At 34.9% G+C, this 16146-nt stretch overlaps 2 non-coding genes and 1 pseudogene across 3 annotated transcripts; all 3 read right to left on the bottom strand.

The window, feature by feature from the left end:
* Positions 1–3836: 3836 nt before the first annotated feature.
* On the bottom strand, positions 3837–11055 carry LOC143614294 (magnesium transporter MRS2-4-like; annotated as a pseudogene). Its single transcript, XR_013150269.1, has 6 exons — positions 11036–11055; positions 6024–6148; positions 5903–5965; positions 5821–5852; positions 5341–5613; positions 3837–4327 (listed from the first exon to the last, which is right to left on the bottom strand). The product of XR_013150269.1 is annotated as a magnesium transporter MRS2-4-like (transcript).
* A 2333-nt stretch (positions 11056–13388) lies between these two features.
* TRNAR-UCG (transfer RNA arginine (anticodon UCG)) lies at positions 13389–13462 on the bottom strand. The gene has a single exon. It is a non-coding gene; the product is annotated as a tRNA-Arg (tRNA).
* A 1284-nt stretch (positions 13463–14746) lies between these two features.
* TRNAR-UCG (transfer RNA arginine (anticodon UCG)) lies at positions 14747–14820 on the bottom strand. Its single transcript has one exon. It is a non-coding gene; the product is annotated as a tRNA-Arg (tRNA).
* Positions 14821–16146: the final 1326 nt, after the last annotated feature.

Below are 16146 nucleotides of genomic sequence, written 5' to 3'. Positions count from 1 at the left end.
GGTCTGAGAAGAGTAAGATGTAGACAACCTTATGATACGGGACGATAATAGGACCCGGCCCAAGAAGGCGTTCCACATGAAGATGCTGGAGTATGGAACAAGTTAGAATATGATCTTTTAGTTATTAAAATAATTATTTCCTTTTATTTAGTATTTTGTTGCTAATATTAATATTCAAATATTTAGTATAAATAAGGGCTAGGATTTGTTGTTTATTTAGTTTTTTGGATTGAATTTTAATTGAAGAGAACTTTGTTCTTGGAACCTATGGTTCATATTATCGGTCTTTGATTAACGAAAGAGTCATGAGCCATTTGAATGCTTCCTTTCTCGCATCATTTGGTATCAAAGCTTTTGGTTTTCAAATGGCTCGACGTGAGGATGAATACTTTCTTGCTCGTAGATTCGCCGCTAGAGGAAACGACAGAAGTATGTTTGATTCACGTGCCAAGTGCCAACGGTAGATATTGGTATTCTACTAGCAGAGTCGCTGCGAGAGGCAGCAGTGGAACCCATCCCGACCCGTGGGATCTTAAGATCGAACGACTCCGGCAACGAGTCCGCGATCTTGAAGAGATTAAACGACTCCGACAACGAGTCCGCGATCTTGAGGAGATCAAATGGCTCCGAAAACGAGTCCGCGATCTCAAGTTGCAACGGGAGATTCGTAAGGCGGAAACCGAGTCGAGCACCGTCATCTGGGACGTAGGTGACGACGGAGAGGAGCATCCGTTTAACTATCACCCACCTCGGTTCGACGAACCAATCTATCAAGAAGAGTGTGTATCGGAAGACAAACCCAGATTCGATGAAGACGGAAATGATTTTGATGAAGAAGAATATTCGATTGTGCAAAAGGTGGTTAGCGGAATTACCGTTCAAGAAGATGAACTAATATTAAGGGGAAAAATGATCCTTATCGGTGGTTCGTTAAAGCGTGCAACAATTGATGGTAATGTTTCTACGACGGTTGTAGGTGGTCCCATGGCAGCTAGGGGACCTCAAAATCTATCCGTCATAATCCCGGAGAGCACGGGAAATCACAAGGTTGGTTACATGAATAATATTCTTGTCATGGTGGAAATTCAAAATCAAATTGAAGATAATAATTTCGTTTCCATAGATAAAGATGTTATTCCTAAAAATAAGGATTTGGTGGACTCCATGGAAGAAATTAGTAGGTGGGTTGGTGTGAATCAAGATCTGAATACGAATCATATAGGAGTCCACTTGAGGATGGGTTCCAAGCCCACTATTCAGCCTATTCAGCCTAATGGGTACTTCACAAAAACAGAAAATAAGGCATACGTTTCATCACAAGAAGTGGTGGTGATTAATAGTAATCAGGTAGATGCTCCCTTCGACCCGAGCGGTACAAGTTCACAACCAAGCGAGACAATCCATGAAGTCGAACTGTTGTGGAGGGTTGTGATAATAGTGCAAGGGAATCGGGTTGATGTTCCCTTCGACCCAGGTGGCTTTGATCCAAAGGCAAAACTCGAGGACGAGTTTTTTCGAAGAGGGGGGGTATGATACGGGACGATAATAGGACCCGACCCAAGAAGGCGTTCCACATGAAGACGCTGGAGTATGTAACAAGTTAGAAGATGATCTTTTAGTTATTTAAATAATTGTTTCCTTTTATTTAGTATTTTGTTGCTTATTTTAGTATTCAAATATTTAGTATAAATAAGGGCTAGGATTTGTTGTTTATTTAGTTTTTTGGATTGAATTTTAATTGAAGAGAACTTTGTTCTTGGAACCTATGGTTCAGATTATTGGTCTTTGATTAACGAAAGTGTCATGAGCCATTTGAATGCTTCCGTTCCCGCATCATCATCATCGTACTCAGTAAATCTCACCAACAGCAAATTATGGTAAGGTCTGAGAAGGGTAAGATGTAGACAGCCTTACCTCTACCCCGTAGGAATAGAGAGACTGCTTCCAGTGAGACCCTCGGCTCGATAGTAGTTTTGCATCAAACATTGGATATAAAGCCATAACACTCAACCATTAGGACACCCACTGATTGGTGCATGAAAGAAATTATGCATACTTGAATAAATTGACCGGCCATCTACTCCTATAATAACATGTATCACGGCGAGTAAACGGTTTTGAAATACCCTTTACTTAGAATTCGAGCAAAGCTCGAGCTTGAGCTAGCCCAAGCTTGACTAGACTCATGAAAAGTCCTAACTTACAAAATTCAATGCTTTTAAGTTTTGGCATATTTAATACTGAAATAAAACTGAAATTTGGAACCAAAATACTTCTCAACCAAATAGAATTGCAAGGAACATATCCAGTTTTGAGTCGATAGAGATTATGACTCATCCGCTTCAGCCTACGTGGCGGTTCAGGTAGACTGTAGACACCTCTGTAAGCATACCTTTCAATAATTACCTGCTACGCAGGAAGAATATCGTGGTGATTCACAACAGAAGTGAAATGTGAAAGTTTATAAAGATATTAACAAGACCAGCTTCTTGGTCAACTGATGTGATTACCCCCAACGGCTAGACAGGAAGAACACTACAAAAGCAATGCTACAATCATACACCAAAATAGTTTGAACCTGGGCTGATTTTACAAAAGAACAGCTCGTGATTAAAGCTATGGTATCCACTTTTTACAATAAAACGTCATGTCTTTAGAAGGAAACTACAAATAAATAAATAAAAAGCAACTGCTACTATCCATGAAAAAAACTCATAGACTGTTATCTAGGGTGGAGTGACCAATAAGTATTTTGGCACAAGCCTACCTATCAACTTAAGCATACTTCTAGGTATTGAACCAGCTGTGATTCTATCTATTAGCGTTGAAGCATTAAGGGTGTACCTTCTTCTATCCATTTCCTGTAAAAGCATCTCTACATCATCGTAATGTTGGTTCTTAAGCTGCCTTGGCTTTGCTCATTTCACCTCGCAAACAGTAACCATCAAGAAGCGCATTGTATGTGACTATGTTAGGAACCTCGCCTCTCTCAACCATGACGTCTATAACAGCCTGCGCTACATCCACTTTACCTTCCTTGCAAAACGCATCAACTAATATACTAAAGGTTTTCAAATCAGAGAGGTGTATGTGATGACATTTGGTGAAATGTTTTTTCCAAACACCATTTGGTTGAAAAGCTTGAAAGCATCATCTATCATTTTGTCCTTGCACAGACTATCAATGATGGTAGTGTATACAACAACGTCGGGCTTACAACCTCTTTCGTCCATGAGCCTAAGCAAGCCAATGGCGATATCATTATTCCCAAACTTGCAAAGCCCTTTAATCATTGTGGAGTAGGTAACTACAGTGGGCTCACAGAGTTTATTTATGCCTGATGATCTTTTTGAACAGTCTCTCCGCCTCAAGGATTCCATCTTCTAAAACAAGTCTGTCTAAGAAGCTAATGAGAAGTTACCTTTGAATTTGATGAAACCATGAAGATGATGACAACTAGTGCGAGCCATTAACCTAACACAAACTTTGCCACTTTGGTTTGTTTGATAAGAAACGTTACAAGTCTAAATAATTCAACTACAACCTATTTCACAAATAATAATCTTAACTTCACATTTGGCTAGCTGATGGTGGTTAAAACTAATCATGGGTTTCTCTCTATACGAAACAATAGGATTGTCATGCTCATTGTAAGACTTAGTATATCACTTTCTTGAAATGAAAATTTGTAATGTTCTCTATCGGAATACAATCATTTTGTGTGTGTGTGTGTGTGAATAAGTTAAGGTAATCTCAAATCTTTTAAAGAAAAAGTAAATTAACATCTCAAATCCACACATTCAAACTGAAAAAACAGTTTACAAAACCATATAACCAAAATCCTAAAACAGAATGCAGCATTTTAAAACACAGTTGGATGGAATAAGCATTATCATTATCATTATCATTATCATTATCATCAATCAATCAAAAGGAACACCACATCATGATAATAAGTTATGAATCAACATACAAAAATTCAAACCCAAATATCTTCCCAAAAATTCAAGATCATTATTTAATTTCGAGAGGGCTTGATTTTTTATTTTTATGAACCGAGCAGCTTCTTCCATCTAGTGTATCCGAGAATAACCATAAAAAGCATGATAGACGCGACTGTAATGGCTCCAACAAACGGCTCAAATATTCCTTCTACGTAATATAAATCACACGGGATATTCATTCCAAATAATCCAGCCACTAGGGTCTCAAAGGCTATAGCAAATGACGCGATCGTTAAAGTCAACTGCAGTTGTATAAGCTCATTACGTTGGTTGTCCAGCTGGATATTCACATAATCCTCTGTGTCATCAATGTACTCACGAACCTGCATTTTACAAAAATAATAAACAAAATCATATGATTCCTTTAATAGAAACAACACAGACAGGTCGGATCATTGCATAGTGGGTCAAACCAATGTTGGGTCAAAAAGAATAAGTCCAAACGGGTTAGGTTATTGACCAAAACACTTGTGTGTCTACATCTTTTAATTTGTATGTTAAACTATGCATTTCAATAAAAATACCATTTTTTAACATAAAGGTTTCTGCATTAAAGTTTTTTAGAAGGTTTATCTCAATAAAAATATCATTTTTAAATAAAAATATATATAAGGTTTATGCATTAAAATTTCTTATAAAGTCTATATTAATAAAAATTAACGAGGGGGGGGGGGGGTAAAAATGATTATGTATTTAAGTTCTTTAGTACATGTATTTCAATACAAATATTAGCTTTTTCAATTAAAAATAATTAAAGGTTTAAGCATTAAAGTGTTTTGAAAGGTTTATGCATTAAAGTTTTTTAAAAGGTTTATTCCAATAAACATATCATTTTTTAGGATAAAAGGATTTAAAGGTTTATGCATTAAAGTTTTTTATAAGGTTAATTTCAACAAAATATTAATTTTTTGAATAAAAAGATTTAAAGGTTTATGCATTTAAATCTTTCAAGAGGTTTATTTCAATCAAAATATCAGTTTTTGTATAAAAAGATTAATGCATTAAAGTCTTTTAAAATATTTATTTCAATAAAAATATCATTTTTTTTCTGAACAAAAAGATTTATAAGGTTTATGCATCAAAGTTTTTTAAAAGGTTTTATTTCAATCATACTATCATTTTTTCTGCATAAAAAGATTTGAAAGGTTTAATATGCAATAAAAACAAAACTTTAGAGACCATTTTAACTCGTTTGACCAGTTTTCTTTTCACAATTTTATACAACCCGTTAAAGATAATGTAAATGGAGTCATCGATCCATTCACAAGACAATGAGTCAAAATTGCTACTCTACTTAATAATATAGAAAATGTGTGCATTTATATAATTTACTCACAGATAAGATTTTGTTACGGGTTCCATCAAGCTGCATAAAATAGGCCTCGAGCAACATCTCAAGATCCTCAACATCGTCATCATACAGATTAACACTTGTCACCATACTTCCACTCTTGACAGAACTAAGCCGTCTAAAATGGTGGGCCCCATTGTTAAAGCTAACACCTCCCGACAACCCCTCAAGTTGTTGGTTCTGTAACCACTTTCGTGTTAAGTACAACTGCGTCATATCTTCATCGTCATCAAGAAGATGTTCAAGTTCATCCCTCACCTAAAACCACAATTATTGTGTTATTGTTATTCATCACCTACATAATAATAGGACATAAAATTAAATAAAAACATGCCAACACCTTATTATGACATAAGAAAAAAACAACAAAAGTGCAAAAGACAGAAACTAGAGGCGTGAATGAAACATAAACGGGCAGTTTGGTTTTATGTATTCGTAAAACCGAATTATGGATTATGGTTAAGCCTGAGGCCAAAGCCGACCACCGGTGAACACCCCTAACATATTCATAAATCATAAATCAAAAGATGTTAATGACAGCATATACCTTCTTCTGCTGTGACTATGGCCTTTATATGTTCCAGATTAACTACCATTGCCTTTTCCCTAGCTGCAACGATTTGAGTAAAAAGAAAACCCTAGAAAACAAAGAAAATGAAAATACCTACCAAGAATATTTGAGGAGTTGGAGAAAACCGGGCCAAGAATCCTCAAATCCCAGCCCGTTTGATAATGGTGTTCTTGTCACAGCTCCGACTCACCACACCGGTCGAACCGCATCCACAGCCTTCTTCTTCACCTTCGGTTTCTCCGACCTCGTTGTTCGGAGATTGAGTCTTCCGACGCCTGGTGGTGGTAAAGGAGAAAGGGTTTTTTGATTTACCCATTCTACTTCAATTTTAATTTCACCCCTCCTCTATTCTTCGGGTTTATTATTATTATTATTATTATTATTATTATTAATTGTAATTTGGAAACACATCAGGACTTTTACTTTTCTCCTTATCAACAAGGCTAAAAAAGAGGTTTTCAATAAGTTGAGATTTGGTAACTTATCAACTTATAAGTTTGGAATTTTCATTCCACCCTTTCATTCCACACATCTCTCTTTAACCATTACACCCTTACATAATAAGCTAAACCAAACACTTTTTAAAAAACAACTTATTAATTTATTGGCTTTAAAGTTAATTCAAACACTTTTTTGGAAACTCCTTCTTAGAAAGTCATAAGTTCTTTTCAACTTATTACAAAAAGGTCTTTTCAACAAAAATAAGGAATCTTAAACACACCCTTACTTACTAAGATGATTGTTATGTTATGTTATGTGTAATTTGGGGATGTAGACTAAGGGTGTGTTTGGGATTGCTTATTTAAGTATAAAAAGACTTTTTGTTAAAAGGACTTATAAATTTATTAATTTTTGAAAAGTAGTTTCTAAAAAAATGTTTGGATTAGCTTATGCATTGGGGAAAATCAAAATGACAAAAATGGACACTTTTTTTTAAAATGAGTGTAATGGGTTTTGAGGGGTATAATAGGTAAATCAAACTCATTAAGTTAATAAGTTAGAAATTCCTAACTTTTCAAAACCCCTTTATTTTGCCTTCACCATAAGTTAAAATCCATAAGGCCTTATGGTTAGCCAAACAACTTATACACCTTATTAACTTTTCAAAAAGTTTATAAGTTATAAGTTAATGAAAATAAGAAATCCCAAACACCCCTAGATGTAGTTACGGCCTCACCTACACATGACCCCTTTGTTTGGGCTTAAATAATTATCAATCAATCCACTTTAAAAAATAATAACTGACATGACCCTAATAATAAACCAACGACTTTTATCATCCAATAACTTGTACATGATTAGACGTGGTAATGGCAGTGGGTTAGGTTGGATTTGGGTGATGAGTCAGGATGGGTATGGGTCAGGATGGATATAGGGTCAGGATGGATTTTTAAAATAGAGGGTTAGGATGGATATGGGTCAAGATGGGTAAAACTAACACATTTTGACCCAAGTGAAGGTTGACATACAAAGGGTTTTAAAAACCCCTCAAAAATAAAAAAAACTATTAAAAAAATAATAACTCAAAATATAAATAAAAAACGCAAAATGTAAAGTAACTAAAATGTTTCCCCCATCATCCTCGTTCATACATAAAAAAAAAAAAAAAAAAAAAAAACTTTTTGTACCGGTTCAGGTTCGAGTTTTTCGGGTGTTTTTTTCGGTTCGGTTTTGTTTTTTTTTTCATTTCGGTCGGTTTCGGCATTTGCTCGGTTTCAATGATTTCGGTTTCGATTTCTCGGTTTTTTGGGTTTCAATGTTGTTTTGTTTCAGTCAGTTTTTTCGGTTTCATTTCGTTTCGTTTCGTAACATTTGTTTTATTTTGGTCGGCTATGTTTCAATTTTTTTGTTTCGTTTTGATAAGCTTTTTGATTGCATTTCGTTTTTTTTTGTTTCGTTTTGGTCAGTTTTTCGGTTTCATATCGGTTTTTTTGTATCCTTTTGGTCGCTTTTCTATTTCGGTTTAGTTTGGTTTCAGTTTTTTGTTTCGTATGGTCAGTTCGGTGTTTTTGATTCGTTTTGGTTCGGTTTTTAAATTGCATTTAGTTTTTTTTATGTTTCCTTTTGGTCAGTTTTTCAGTTTCAATTTGGTTTTTTTGTTTCGCTTTGGTCGGTTCAGTGTTTTGTTTTGTTTTGGTCAGGTTTCAGTTGCATTTCGCTTTGGTCGTTTTTCTATTTCGGTTCAGTTTCGTTTTGGTTTTTTTGTTTTGTTCGGTCGATTCGGTGTTTTTGTTTCGTTCTGGTCGGTTTGGTGTTTTTGTTTTGTTTTGGTCCACCACTTTTCAGTTACATTTCGCTTTTTTTGTTTCGTTTTGGTCAACTTTTCGGTTTCATTTCGTTTTTTTTTGTTTCGTTTTGGTCGTTTTTCTATTTCGATTCAGTTTTGTTTCGGTTTGGTCGATTCGATGTTTTTGTTTAGTTTTGGTTAGCTTTTCGGTTGCATTTCACTTTTTTGTTTCGTTTTGATCGTTTTTTGGGTTTCAGATGAGTTTTGTTTCGCACGTGATAGTTTGAGTATTTTGAATTAGATAAATTTTGGATGACTTGGATATTTTGTTTTGACCCATTTTAACTTATAAATGAAACTCACTTGTATATTTCCAATCCATCCTGACTCACTTGAATAATTTTTATGATCCTAACTAACCCATTTTACTTTTAAAGTTTATCTATCTTGACCCAAAACAATCCATTTGGGTTGGGTTTGCCACCTTATGCATGATGCTTGGCTTGATAAATGAGTCACCTACATGACCTAGGCATATGAAACTACCCATGGAGTTACAACATTTTGGACATAATAAGACTTTGGGTGCCTAGTTTATTCACATGTAAACTAGGGGAAGCTTGAACCAACAGCTTAAATTGTGTATTTTTGGGGAAAGGCTACAAAACTTTAAAGGTTAGATGATGTGGGTCCAAAGTTTATTGCAAATAGGGATGTGGTCAGGGACGTTTTCGAGAATACTAAAAAACCTTAAGGCCTGGGACATGAAAAACAAAAGGCCTTAAAATATAAAATCAAACTCTTACATAATTTAAACAATAATAATAATAATAATAATAATAATAATAACAATAATAATAATAATAATTATGAGTGATTTAATAGACCCGAATCTCTCTAAGGACATGGTTGGAGATAGGAATTCTTGGAAAAGTAGGATTAAAATTAAAGATTATTAGGGACAAAGGAGCACCTTATGGCTTCTATTTACCTTATTTTGATCACACATCATATAGTATTATTATTATTATTTTATTATTACCATTATTGTTTTTATTAATATTATTATTATTATTTGTTTTACTATTTCATTTACTTTATATTGTCTCATACATATGTATTTTAGAGCTGAGGGCCTCTCTAGAAGTCACCTCTTTATCCTTTTGGATAGAGGTACGGTGTGCCTACATCCCACCCTCCCCAAACCCTACTTATAGCTTTACTGTTGGTGGGACTTAACTGGGTATGATTGATTGATTGATAATAATAATAATAATAATAATAATAATAATAATACACAAAACAATAGTTTTTTTAGCAAATTGATCTAGCTACAATTCTTAAACAATTTGTTCCTTTCTTAACTTTTTCTTTCTATTGTTTTTATTTTTATGTTTTTTATTGAACTATATATAGTCAATAAACATCAATAACTTAGTAAAATGTTAATTCTAAAATTTAATAAACATTAATTTTCTTTCCTTTCTTTTTTGGGGTAGTAAATCCGATAAATAAGTTTCTGTAATTCAGTTTTTAAAGGTATATGATTGGTGTTCGGAGATTATATTATCCTATACTTTGGTACTAGTAAGGAGCAGATAGGGTAATCTCTTATCATTTCTTCAACACTCGTTCTTTGTTTCGGTGGTGAAACCAAGAAATTTTATCTAAGAGGTCCGAACAAAACTTTACTTTTAGCCAGTAGGTGTATTCAATGTGAGAATACTTGTCGCCTTCGTATAATATTACTTTAGTCGGTATTTAAAGGGTAAATAAATACATATAAGGGGTTAAAGAAATAATTTTGAATGGCAGAGAAAGAAAATAAAATTTAAAAAGAAGCCTTGCTAAATTTTGCCAACCAAAAAGGAAAAATAAATAAATAACATAGTTTCTCTTTCAGAATTAATATGATAAAACGATGGTGCGTAATTCCCACCCATTAAACTAAAAATCATATAAAATAATAAAATAAAAGTGGTATTTTAGTTTAAGGTCAACTTCTTCATTTCTCAGGAACCACACCTGTCGCCTTACAGTTCTCGTCCTCGTCGAAAAAAATTCCAGAAACTCAAAATTTGTTGTTTCTCGTCTTACGTAATCTATAAACGAACTTTACGACCCAAAGTTATATACATGTAAAAACTTTTTTAAGAAAACCATGGGCCTCTTTGAGGGATGAGCCTGGGACTTGAGCCCTCCCTCATGGCCGGCCCTGAATGTGGTATTCCAAAAACAAATTATATATAAAGATGCTGCGGGCTGTAAAGCAAGGCCATATTTTACACACACACTCTTGTTTTTAATTTTTCTCTATGTTTTAATGCTTTGTATCTTCACTCGTAGATTGGGACAATGTTTGGTGCCTTTGATTGTGCCATGTGTGGCATTAAGTTGTTTATTACCCGAATGGTTTGGACCAAACCGGTTTTCTATTATACGATGACGTTAAGTTGGGACATTTTACAAGTTTATACACCTCTAGTCTAGGTATATACGATATTCATACAGATATAGATTTTTTAAAAATTAACCGATTAACTTATTCGTATTATACACAAGTTTTGTCTTGAGTAACTCACGTAACAAAGTTGTGAACTAATTTCTTATTATTAATTATTTCATGACAGAATTACAAATTTTGTCCTTTAAAAAAAGCCAAATTACGGTTCGTGTCCTTTTCTAAGTTTCCTTGCAGGCGGTGTACTTTAAACTTTTTTTTTCTACACGTTATGTCCTTTACGCTAACTGGGTTAGAAAAACTCAGTTAAATGCCCTCACGTGAGGTGCATGTGAGGGCATATTAGTCTTTTTGCCTACCTGCAACTACTTCTTTCTTCTTCATTTTCACTGCTGCTGCTTCTTCTTCTTCATCACCATACCTCCCACTCTTCTTCTCCATCTTCTTAACCATCTACCCCTTTCTTCTTCAGCCATCACCGTCACTCACCACATCTCACTCACCATCTTCTTCTTCTTTATTTCTCCCTTGTAAACCTTAAACATCATCTAAGCTCCATCATCACCACTACCACCACCACCTCCTCAAATTCCGGCCACTACCAGGATCTTTCTTCTATGTTACCGCCAACCACCCTCTGAACATCACAGCCGCCTAGAATCCGTCTAACTACCATCCAATTCACCTGTAACAATTACCCCCTAAACCGGATCTAAATCAGAAACGAACCGGATCTAACAATTACCACCACCACCATCTTCTCGTTTTTCCGGCAGCTTCTAGTCATGGTGGTATGAGTTGTTGCTCATCACCATCACCATCACCAAAACCCAGTTTAAATCCGATGCTAATTCGACGCTTGTGCACCACAATCCCGTATTCCAAGCTCAACCCATTATTCTTCACCACAAAATCCACTAACCCTTTACTCGTCTTCACCCAATTCGCACCCAATTTCAAAACCCCCAATTTTCAAACCCTAAAATCAATTTCCAGCATGTCCGACAATCGCCGACCCGCCGCCCCAATTCCGTTGCCGGAATCCGCCGAACGGACCGAACTGTACCGGTCACTGGAAACCACCATGGGCTCATCATTCAGTTCCGAGTCTTTAGCCCCAAATCCAAGGCCTTTGGTTATTGTTATCAGTGGCCCAAGTGGTGTGGGCAAAGACTGTTTGATAAAATACGGGATTGTGGTTATGGTGATGGTGTGGTAGAACATAGAGAGAGAAGTGAGATGAGGCAGCTGGCGGCGATTGGGCGGAGGGTGGTGGTCCAGTGGCGGAAGAGGAGGAAGTGGGCGGAGGAGTAGATGGTTAAGAAGATGGAGAAGAAGATTTAACAGAGGAAGAAGAAGATGGAGAAACAGAAGAAGAAGAAGTTGCAGGTAGGCAAAAAGACAAAAATGCCCTCACATGCGTCTCACGTGAGGGCATTTAACTGACTTTTTCTAACCAAGTTAGCGTAAAGGACAAAACTTGTAGGAAAAAAAAGTTTAAAGTACACCGCCTGCAAGGAAACTTAGAAAAGGACACGAACCGATTTTTGGCTTTTTTTAAAGGACAAAATTTGTAATTCTGTCTTATTTCATTGACTTAAAACTTAAAAAAAATATAAAAATCACTCATAAATTTTGAAGATATAAATATAATTAGTTGCTTACCCTTTTTATCTTACACTAAACGTTACTTTGTATGGCTATAATAAAAATCGCTCATACAACATGGCAAAGGTGGTTGTCTAGCTGATTCCTCTTAACTTTATTTATTACCTTTGTTTAGTCCATATTTCAAGTTTCGGTTGATGATTTTGTCATTGGAATGTATACCATTAGCCCATTAAGCATGATAACATGTCTATACATTCCTTTAAAACCAGATTTGTTTATTTCCCATATTTTGATAAAAAAAAAAAAAAGATTTCAACATGTCATGATTGAGATGAGTCAAGACTAAATAAAAAAAATTCACATTCAACACCACTATTCAATGTTAGAACGTCGTGGCAAAAAGCCTTCTAGATTTGTCAAATTACAAAATAATAACCAATCAACAAGACAGTTTTTCATTGATATTGATAAAATAAACCAATAGGACATAAAATTGAAACTCGTATGAGTTTCTACGATGAAAGCTGAATTGAGTATTGCTTGATTGTACCAATTATAGCTTTCTAGGAGCCTAAAGATGACCGTAGGATGAAGCAACGAGAAAAACCATTCTACAATCATTCACTATTATATGTACGAGATGTTTAATGTCAGTATATGTGTATGTAAATGACATATATGAAATGATATGGTGTAATAAAGAGTGACGTTGGTAGAGAGGAGTGAAAACAAGGAATGGGTTTCTCATGAAATTGCTTCTTAACATTTATTAAAGGGGTTGTGTGTCGAATCGGGCTTCATATCCCAGCCTAACTCAATAATTGGCATACCCAACTAGCAAATAACTAGCCATGACACAAAATATAGTTACATACTAAGAAGCCTGCTTTTAATCCGCTCGACCCAACCAACCTTCTTAACTTTACAACTGAATCAAATATAACTAGAAAACCATAAAATGAAATACTAAAAATCAAATGACCTTTTTCTTTGTTATGCAGATAACATTATAACTTATTTGTGAATCTTGTAAATGTATAATAAGTTGGATAGTACACAATAGCTGTTATAATAAAATATGTACTTTGCTTTTACAAATGGAAAAAGGTAAAAAAAACACAAGGGAGGAAAATTGAAATGAATTACAAAGATAAAAATTAATACGACCACAGTGGGAGTCGAACCCACGACCTTCTGATCCGAAGTCAGACGCGCTAATCCACTGCGCTATGCGGTCGATATGCTCTAATATAAATAATAAAACTATTGAACCGGATACAAACTAAGCTAAACATGAATATTAATATATACATGCAAGTGTGGTCTCTGTTTCTTCTTTTTAAATATAGACATAAGATCCCAAATTATTTGCGGGCTTAAGTTTACCATTATTTTATATACTATATATTCATTGAATGCATAATTCAAATTGTTCGTATACCTACGTGTTTTACCATGTAAAATGGTAATCGTCATGTTGGAAACTGATTCTTAGATTTGATGTTACAAAACTCTGCTTAAATGAACTAACTACTTACAGGACCAAAAGTTTGATAAGCAATTAGTAGAAATCAAGGTCTACCAAGACTCAGAATGCACATAAGAGAAGGTCTTTTCTATGAAGACCAACTAAATGCTAACAGATAATTTACAACAATCCATCTGACATCATTTTTCGAAGCTTTGTGGAAATGCAATAACATTTTGGCTAGATGTATGGGCTTTCAAAGTACTACTTTGCGAGTGGTTTCCCATTATATACAAGCTTGACCTGATGAAATCATGCTAAGAACTGCAAGTGTTGACCTGTGTTTGAAATTTACGGTCCTCAACTATTGTATCTGAAGCCAACGATGAATTGGTTTTGGAAGGGGAATAAGGATGGCGGTTTTATTAGTTAAATCAATTTAAGTCTTAATCGAGCAAGTAAGGCCCGATAACAAATGGTTTATATTTGAGTGGAACAATTGGTTGCCATTAAAAGTAAACATTTTGGATGGCGAGAAAAGATGGAAAGAGTGCTAAGCTTTGTCGAATTGGCAATAAGAAACATAACAATCTTGACCCTATGCGGGGAAAACTCCGGAGTCATCCGAACATGTACTGGTTTCTTGCAACCTAGCCAATAAAATGTGATTTATCATAAGTCAAGTGTGCAACGTCCCAACCATTAACGTTTTTTCATTGAAAGACCAAACTTACACGTGGAAGCACCGAAGAAAATATTGTTGCAAGCAATAACCTTAACAGCGTGTTGGTCTTCGTGGATGGCCTACGTTGATAAATTTTTAACAAGAACGCGCCGGTATCAAAATTAGTGGTGGAGATTAAGACGTTCAGATATTTGTTGGTAAAAGATAGGTTAAAAATTACACGTCCAGAATGATTCTTTGAACATGTTAATGTTTGGCTAGCCTTTATTCGTTATATTTGACTCATTATTTTGTTTACAAATTGGTACAAAATAAACATATGAAAAAACAACCACAGTGGGTGTAGAAAATAAACATATTATAAAAAACGACCACAATGGGAGTCGAACCCACGACCTTCTGATCCGAAGTCAGACGCGCTAATCCACTGCGCTATGCGGTCATGTATTTATAGGGCATTAAAGGAAGCTGTTGTGTTCAATATCTTTTTTGATTCGTGTTTGTTAAATGTATGAATGTGTTTGAATGTTTGATTATAAATAAATACGTTATTGTTCTGACTAAAATATATGAAACCTTTAAAAGGAATTTCTTTTCATAGACTAGGGATGTCAGATGTGTATTGTTTGGACCGATAGTACCTAAGAAGGGCAGTCAGTTACGGTTTAGATTCGCGTGGTTGGTTTAGCTGTTTGAGACTGGTTATGTCGATTGTGCATTTTCATGTTTGGATATAATCTTATAGGTTTAAAACTATCTTTAGAAAAGACAGTGTCTAGTCTAAAAGATTTTAGAAGAAAAACATGTCTAGTCTAATACAACATGTATGACCTAAATGATTTTTAAATTAGTCCGCTATAATGTTTGATTTTGCAAACAAATCTTTGCTGTGCGATTTTCGAATAAATAAACAAAGAGCGGATCTTGGTTTTAGTTTGCCTTTACAGTTTGGATCAGTTGAAAAACCAAATCTTAAGGGATATAAAAAAATGTATAACTAATAAAATAAGGTTGTTTAGGCTCGTTTCAAGGCACTAGTATGCATAGTTAAAGGTTGGTTCGGATTCGCTTCAGTGAGTTATGGGAGGTACTCAGGGACGTTGTTTTCAAACATCTCAATTTCATATTGATAGAACCAAGGTATGATTTATTAGTTGTGGAGAGTAGAGGCTTGGGTATTAATGGACTGTTGAATAAGTTTTAAGAATATATGATAGGAAGGAGATCTTGTTGTTGCTCCTTATGATTGGGTATGTGCTTGGCTGTTGGGTTGTTTAACCAGGATAGAGTTTAGCAAGTTTGTTTGCTAGGCACTGCTCTTGTCAATTTTGGTGGGGAAATCCTTGATTCCACTTAGCTAAGCGGGTTCACGGGTTTGCTAAGCGGTTTACCAAGTTTTTTTATATGAACCCGACCTACTTGGCTAAGCAGGTTCATGGATTCGACCCGAAATTGACCCAAACCCATTTAATGCATACCCAAACCCATAAATTTTATGTTCGTCGTTTCATGTTAGAAATTCCCCCCCTTAGACAAAACCTTAGTATAAAAAATTCCGTTTCAAGTCGTAGAAAAAAAAGTACTTAGATGTATGAAAATTAAAATCAACACCACACTAATAAGCACAAAATTAATATACAACAATTGTCATAAAAAGAAAACTGTTGTAAATATAATAATATTATCAACACCATTGGCTTTCTCCTCAAGTTTTTCTATCCTATATATACATCCCATTGTACCTTTTTGTAATACACACCTAATCAAT

The sequence above is a fragment of the Bidens hawaiensis genome, unplaced genomic scaffold (assembly GCF_021521415.1).
Source record: "Bidens hawaiensis isolate Kalapana, Puna unplaced genomic scaffold, B.hawaiensis_p1.1 tig00039554_1, whole genome shotgun sequence".
NCBI classification, from domain to species: Eukaryota; Viridiplantae; Streptophyta; class Magnoliopsida; order Asterales; family Asteraceae; genus Bidens; species Bidens hawaiensis.
The sequence above is the reverse complement of the archived record's forward strand: the minus strand, read 5'-3'. Positions and strand labels throughout refer to the sequence as shown.